Below are 8630 nucleotides of genomic sequence, written 5' to 3'. Positions count from 1 at the left end.
AATTTCTGAAGGATCATGTGACACTGAAGACTTGGCTGTTGAAAATCACAGGAAGAAATTATATTTAAAAATATATTCAAATAGAAAAGTTATTTTAAATTGTAATAATATTTCACAATATTACTGTTTTTGATCAAATAAATGTAGCCTTGGTGAGCAGAAGCACAAATATTTTAGCAGGTATTTATTATATATATATATATATATATAGTAATTCATATATGTAAGGAGGCTCTTTGCATGAGCATCACCATACTTTTAAAACATATTTATTGTTTCTTTGCATCAAATTGTTAACATAATACTGAATTTTCTGATTATAGACATTTTATTATATAAAATCCAATGTATCCACATTGTATGGATGTATCCAATGTATCCACATTACATCCAATGTATGGATGACTTTGTTGACCAAAAGTGGCATTTAAAAGTGGTCGATAAAGGTCAAGAGTAATTCTTTTGGGCAGGCTGAATCTCCTGCTAACCTCTACATTACAAGCATCTCCAGCATCCTTTTGACGTGTTTGATTTACATGTGCTGTGGTGAAAGATATGTTGTAGTACAAATAGTTTAAAACATTATGCAGAGCTGCATTCTACAGTCATAAGTTAAAGTTGTAGCGAATGCCAGGAGCCGCCCACCTCACTGATTTGACTGAGGTTCGATCATCCCACACAGGAGAGTAGGAAGCGAAGCACAGAGGGCACTGGCTCTGCAGGGTTATGAATATGGAAATATGGAATACACAGCCGGCTGTTAAAAATAAAAACCTGAAAGTCAAGTTATCATAAAGATGTAGAGAACTTAAAGGAACACATACAATGTGACAGAAAAGGTGGAGCTGAAGAATAATGTACTACTGCCCCCTTGTGTTGTCAGAAAGTAGTGGACAAATTTTGACTACTACTAAAGTCTTACTTACTATTACTGACTTTTATAGTAAGTGAACAGTGCATAGCACGCAAACTTTCTGAATCAATAAAAATACCCAGATGACATACTGCTGTTCCAAAATGTGCAGTATACAAAACAGCATAATGTACTTTAGATTTTCCAGTAGATTTCCACTGTGAATAACAAACAAGTCATGTCTTCTGGACATACTGTTAGGTTGGACTGTCAAGGGTTAAGAGTTATAAACAAAACTTACTTTAATATTATATACTTCCTGTATTATTAAAAAAAGAACACAGCATGCAATATATGCTGTACAGAATGCAGTTGTCAATTTCCAATACTGAAAATGCATGCAGTAAATACTATACGATATGCAGTATTCTATTATTTACCGTTTTTTTTCTTGCAAATTAAACTTTTTTTTTCTAAAACTTTTATCTAGCAAGAATGCATTATATTGATCAAAAGTGACAGTATACATTTATAATACGAAATATTTCCATTTCAAATAAATGATGTTCTTTTGAATTTTTCTGTTTATCATAGAATCCTGAAAAAAAATAAAACCTGTTTTTAACACTGATAAGAAATGTTTATTGAGCAGCCAATCAGCATATTATAGTAATTTCTGAAGGATCATGTGACACTGAAGACTTGGCTGTTGAAAATCACAGGAAGAAATTATATTTAAAAATATATTCAAATAGAAAAGTTATTTTAAATTGTAATAATATTTCACAATATTACTGTTTTTGATCAAATAAATGTAGCCTTGGTGAGCAGAAGAGACTTCGGGGAAAAAAAAAAAAAAAAATCTTACCAACTCCAAACATTTGAATGGTAGTGTATTTTTGTAAAATATACCATATGCTAATATTCAATTTCGAACGGAGTCTATGTAACTGATAGTTACTTACGGTGAAATAACAGATGTAGTGACCAAATATATCTTTAATTTACTTTTTGAGATCACTAGCATATCAACACTGATAAACAAGTATGAAGCTTATCCATCAAGTTTGTTGGAGAAAAATGTTGTTTTCAAACAAGACACAATTCACCGATCTTTATTTTTTAAAGAGATTCAAAGGGTTTTTCCATAAATACAAAAATAGCATATACAGTACTTCAGTTTAAATGATATAATACATGTTGCAGGATTAGCATTTTAAATCAAATTATGATTAAATGAAATTATATAGTGAAGGACCGAGGCGATTGGAAGGAAAGGGAACAGAACTACACACATATTCTAAAAGCACAATTTGATCACATCCTTTCATGTGGACTTTTTTTAATAAAAAAAAAATGTGATCCCATTATGTGAACCTGATATATGCACTGCACAGCGATGACTTCATGCGCTCACCAAAGCACAAACATTTTCACAAGGAAGTTCTGTTTGAATTCATCAAACCATAACACACACATACTTATGCACACACACAAAGGTCCATTTCGGTTAGCAGAAATTGTTAATAAGGGCACCGTGATCTCAAATGCATCAGTGTATTACATTTAACCTGATAAGCAATACAACAGAGTAGGACTGCGCACATTTACACGAGTCATAACCATTAGCCACACTATCCACACCGGCTCTGGTTGATTCGGGAATATTGGACACTTACCAACAGATGGAATTAAGGCAATTACAACACATTAAAAGTGCTTCAGGGCAAATGTTTTCCTTTTTTTTTAAAATTGTCATCACATATAAACTTAGGTTATAAATAAACCTGAGGCTAGACCTCTATACTTTAAAGAGACAGTTCAGTCAAAAATCTAAATCCTGTCATTTACTCACCCTCATGTCAATCCAAAACACACACGTATGACTTACTTTCTGCTCTGTTACATAAAAGAAGATATTTTGAAGAATGTTGGTAACCAAACATTACCGCTGACTTCCATGGAAGAAAAAGTCTTACAGGTTTGAAATGACATGAGGGTGAGTAAATGATGACAGAATATTAAAGGAATAGCTCACCTAAAAATGAAAATTTGCTGAAAGGTTTGAAGTTAAAAAAGCCTATTTACAGTTCCTCAAGCAGCCACACGTGATCATGGCATTAGTCTTCAACACTACTGCAAAGAAATGACGGTGAAAGTGACTGTTTAAAATATTGAAATGGCTGCGTCTGATGTATGGCTATGCGCTGTGGTGTTGCTGGAGGAAATGAGCATAAGGCATGGGTGAACTGAAAGCACCGGTACACCAGCGTGGGCAGAGCAGTGCTCGACTCTGCCAGGAGATGGCATCAGGCCAGTCTCATTCTTTATACTGCATATTGTGCACTATCCAAATTCTCTCATGTCAAGAGAATGAGCAAGATCCACTGCCAATGTGAAATCTTTTTTTTTCTTTGTATAATTTGCATGAGAAGAAAATAAGTCCAGATGGAAAAACAAGACCTAGAGGAGCTAAAGCTGTTGCTTAGCCCTTGTTGTGTTTCTATAATGAAAGAAGTCTAACTTGAGCTTCCATCTGGCTGTGATTGACAGTGGCTATCTACTTGCTGATTGGCTGGAGAGGTGATGCTGGGCGTGTAAGGGGGCGGGGCATCGCTAATTCCACTGGAATCGTTGCCGTCTGGGATGGTGATGCTCAGGGATGTGTCGGTGTCGTCGTTTACACTACTGCAAAGAAATGACGGTGAAAGTGACTGTTTAAAATATTGAAATGGCTGCGTCTGATGTATGGCTATGCGCTGTGGTGTTGCTGGAGGAAATGAGCATAAGGCATGGGTGAACTGAACGCACCGGTACACCAGCGTGGGCAGAGCAGTGCTCGACTCTGCCAGGAGATGGCATCAGGCCAGTCTCATTCTTTATACTGCATATTGTGCACTATCCAAATTCTCTCATGTCAAGAGAATGAGCAAGATCCACTGCCAATGTGAAATCTTTTTTTTTCTTTGTATAATTTGCATGAGAAGAAAATAAGTCCAGATGGAAAAACAAGACCTAGAGGAGCTAAAGCTGTTGCTTAGCCCTTGTTGTGTTTCTATAATGAAAGAAGTCTAACTTGAGCTTCCATCTGGCTGTGATTGACAGTGGCTATCTACTTGCTGATTGGCTGGAGAGGTGATGCTGGGCGTGTAAGGGGGCGGGGCATCGCTAATTCCACTGGAATCGTTGCCGTCTGGGATGGTGATGCTCAGGGATGTGTCGGTGTCGTCGTTTTGAGCGTACTCACTGTACGGTGGAGGCTTCAGGTCATTTGCTGCACAAAACAAAGAGGAGAGTGCAAAAGTCATGCAAAAGGTTTGAAATCGAGATGCATAGAGACTTATAACAGTTTATTTCATTATGTAATTATATATATATATATATATATAACATTCAAATGTCCTGATAACCACAGTCATAATCCAGGTGGTAAAACAGAAAGTCACAAGATGAGTTCATTGTATAAAACATGGCTAATACTTGTATAAAGAAAAAAAAAAACTTTACCAAAAACATGAAATGTCACATGAATCGTAAAATGCCTAATGTACATTACTAATGCACAAGAATGGCCTAAAAACGACTTTAAATATAAATCACATGTAATATGTCATGCAGGGACTTCTGGGAATGTCCTTTTCACCATAATTTACCGTAGGCCTATATGTTAACATGCATATATTTGACAGCATTTTACAGTAAAATTACATCTAATGCAGTGTTAAACCATTTACTATTTTTTTACTGCATTATGGTAAGGTATCTTACAGTTAAACAGTTTTTAGTGTAGCAATTTTATACACATTTCTGTGGAAATTGTTTTTTTTAATTGGTAGATGGAGAGATAACAGAACACAAACATACCAACTTTTATTGACTCACTAAAAGTACTACTAGATTTAAAAAATAGAAAAAATAACACTAATAATGCTAGCCACAAACCTTTAGCTACATCTGCAGAACCAAAACTTAAAATGACTCAACAGTTTAACATGCATGCTAAATAGCAAGGTCATTCTTAAAAAATTACATCATTTCCTTTTTCATGTTGCAGGCCACTGCAAACCATAAATGCCTCATTTGGTCTTAAACCGCAAACAAAAGCAAATATAGCTAAACATTTCCACGGAACAGGTGACAAACTACACACAAAGCTTTTGGGGAAAATGGGGTTTTTCCTTCACTCAAATATCAAGAAACGTTGAAAATGCCGAATGATGTGGCATTGAAGGTTGGCAAAAACCACATCCTGCACTGGAGATATTATCTTTCACTCTTCTAGGTCAAAGGAAACAGTATATGCATGCGTTGCATCTTCTTGGAGTTCTTTTAGACAGATCTACTTACTGAAATCTGCTGTCCATAAACTCGTGAGACATTGTTAGAGATGATGAGAGTACAAATGGAAAAGGAAAAGGTGGGAAATGCAAAAGAAAGATACAGGAGAATGGAGCTGTGAGCCAGAATCTGCCATTTGCTGCCAATACACACAAAGAAGAATTCCTTCTCTGCTGCTGAATGAACAATCAGAAGTTAACCTGATGCATAGAGCTTTGATTGCCAAATTCATTTCAACCTTTTCCATGTTTTAATGTCAATATCTGGCAGCTGGTGTACATAACGTCCTTCTCAGCGTGTCAGTTATGAAACCTGCCAATTAAGAAGCATTGGTCTAATTTAGGATGGCTGATGTCCCCAGGCCCACTCTCCAACTGTTGTTCCCTCTTGTCATAAAATTGTCACTGTTAACCATTTACAGAGCAGCAGAGTGGGCGAAAACATGAGACTTTCCCTAGAGATGCAATGTGACTGTGATGCTGTTTCTCATATTAGGGTGAAGAGACGTGAAGTATTTACTGTTAATATAACCCTTGAGATTTGACAGTCTCCTCACCATACCATATATGTATATATTCTTGGTAATTTTCCTGTAAACATATCTAACATTACTGTATTAAGCTTCTCATGGAGAAGTTTTTAGGGATGAACTAAGACTTGTGACACACGAGAGAGCGGCAGTGCAAGAGCTCATGGTTCAACAAACATTTAATCCTTTACATTCCAGCTGCGCTCTGAGCGATCACTTGGAAAAGCACTTTCAGGGATGATTTTAAGTGCGACACAGTCTACATGTGCGCTGCAAACAGTACCAGGATTTGCCATGTACACAGAGAGCTAAAAATAAAGCTAAATCCATCCTCCAAACACAAATCATGTGCAACTAGAAAATGATTAGAAGACAAATTCCTATGTTTTGGTTAATGGTTAACTTTTTCGCAACACTCCATTGACCAAAAAAATCCACGAGTGTATAACAGAGGAATAAACATGCCTTCTTAACAGAACAAATGGTTTCATTAAGCCTTATCCTCAGACCCAGCAAATAAAAATCTACTGTTTGGCATGCAAGGAATATATCTAAGAATCAAAGAGACACATATATGCCTATTATAATTTATATAAAGAAATTAAATAAATACATAAAGAAAAATACAATGTATACCTTTTACATAATTCTCTCTTACCTCCAGACACTGCCTCATATGGAGGAGGCATGTCCAGTTGAGAAAGCGAGGATGATGGTGGAAGAGAGGCGGAGGGTTCGCCCACCGAGCCGTCGTCCTGAACTCCATACCAACTGGGCCAGATTGACGTCTGTGGAGCAGAGCAGCAGTGGGAGTTAAACACCCACAATCAGACGGGAATCAAAGACATTACACACAAAAAAAGAGGTTGACTTCTTCTGTTAAAGATGACTTTAAATACATGTGGCAGCGAAACCAGATCCGATCGATGCTTGCTATTATTGATTGGAATTGTGCAATCACTTGCCCAGGCCTACATATGTGTTTACTACTTACAAGAGCTTGGAGTCTAAGTTTTTGCTGGCAAACACAGTATTATCTCAGTTTCAGTAAGGATATGAGACACTTCTTTTCTGTGTCATATGCAGCTTCATAGTTCTCACGAAATTTGCTTAAAGAAGGTCATCTTCTAGGTTGGATCTTAATGGTCTGGTATTTCCCTTCTTGATTATGCTCAGCAAAGCATTTTTAATTAGCATTAAACAAGTTACCACTGTAATATACCAGCACACTGTAACTCCCCTAACAAATGATCTCATAAGACAAAATGCATTATAAAACTGCTGTACGATTGACAAAATGACTACTTGCACTGGCACTGAACTGTTTGTTGTCAAAATGAGGGCATTTCCTGTGTGGGGAGCTACATGCAGCTAGGGTTTCTAAAAATAGGCCTATATATCATTCTCACCACTTCTGAAAAAACTGCAGTTAAATTGCTGCGTAATCTAAAACATTATATCCTATTAAAATTCAGTTGGCATGAGTATAATGGGCTAATAAATGTATAGTAAAAAAAGATGTCAGTCTATTTTTATCCATAATATCCAGTGAAATATTAAAATAGAAACCCTACTTGAATAGCAAAGCTCTTTGGCTTGATATAGTCCTCAATACTTGTGCTCCAAATTGCTTCCAGATGCTTTTCAGAACATAAGACGCTTTCTTTTAGAAACAAAGGGCTTTTTCTGAATTTAAAAAGCAGCATTATAGTTTCAAAAGCTACAGAGAGAACACATTTCAGACTCTTTTAAAGAAATCCCATTTATAATACAATCGCAGATGCCATAACTTGACTGTAAGAGTGAATACGCTTTAGTCAATCTGCCAAAAAAAAAAAAACAATAACATTATTAAAAAGTTTGTCAGCCCTGTCACGACCCTCAGCTCTGGGCCCCACTCTTGTTCCATCAAGTTTGCTTCTTCAGGCTTTTTCACAGGCACCGGTTAGTTTTGACAAGTGCTGAACACCAACAAGAGAAATGATTCTCTAAAACAGAAGAGCTCACGCATTTTAGTGGCCTGTGTGAATCACACGCACCTGAGACCTGACACTCCTGCCCTCAGTTTGCTTTAACAGATCCTTGTTGTAGCTTTGAGTTAAAGAGTGAAACTTTATAACATAATGAGCCAAAAAAATGCCAAGCACCAAGGTCAAAAATGATGTTGTGAAACAGTAAAAGTGGAAGTTCACCAAAACCCTCCCTGTAGGTAAATGAAACAGACATAACATGCACTGAAAATGTCAATTGCAAAATTTCCACCGAATGCACACTTCCATTCAGTTAGAAAACCGACCAAACTGAAACCTGTGAGCAGATGCAAATTTCCTGTGTTTAGATATTAAAGATTCCACTACAGACGCCGTTTAAGATCTTTTTTTGGTGATCCATCCCAAGTAGACAGCGTTAAATACAGGTGTCAACAGGGTCCAAATCACTCAAGCCACCTTCAAAAATGTATGACCACTTCACATTAATATTGTAAAAGCCATCTGTGTCCTGATATTCAGTATTTTTTCAAATTGTATTTGTTCAAAAATTCTATAATAAAGGGTATATTGTGAAATATTACATTTAAAAAAAACTTTTATTTATTTACAATTTATTCCTGCGATTCCTGATTTTCAGCAGCCATTACTACAGTCTCCAGGGTTACATGATCCTTCAGAAATCATTATTTTATGCTGAATTTGGTGCTAAAGAAATATGTCCTATTATGAATTTTAAAAACTGTTGCGCTGCTTAAAGGGGTTGCAGACATGGTTTTATGTTTACGCAGCGTGATACGCAACGCAACACGTAAAAAGACAGTACAAGTCATTATAATTAGAAATTATGTCCACTGGATGCAACAAATGCCTCTTTTGTAATGGGTTTTACTGGTTTTGTCTCGTCGCGCCGGGACACAGC

This window comes from Sinocyclocheilus rhinocerous, unplaced genomic scaffold (assembly GCF_001515625.1).
Source record: "Sinocyclocheilus rhinocerous isolate Xijiao unplaced genomic scaffold, SAMN03320098_v1.1 scaffold100, whole genome shotgun sequence".
NCBI lineage: Eukaryota > Metazoa > Chordata > Actinopteri > Cypriniformes > Cyprinidae > Sinocyclocheilus > Sinocyclocheilus rhinocerous.
This window is presented reverse-complemented; position numbering follows the sequence as displayed.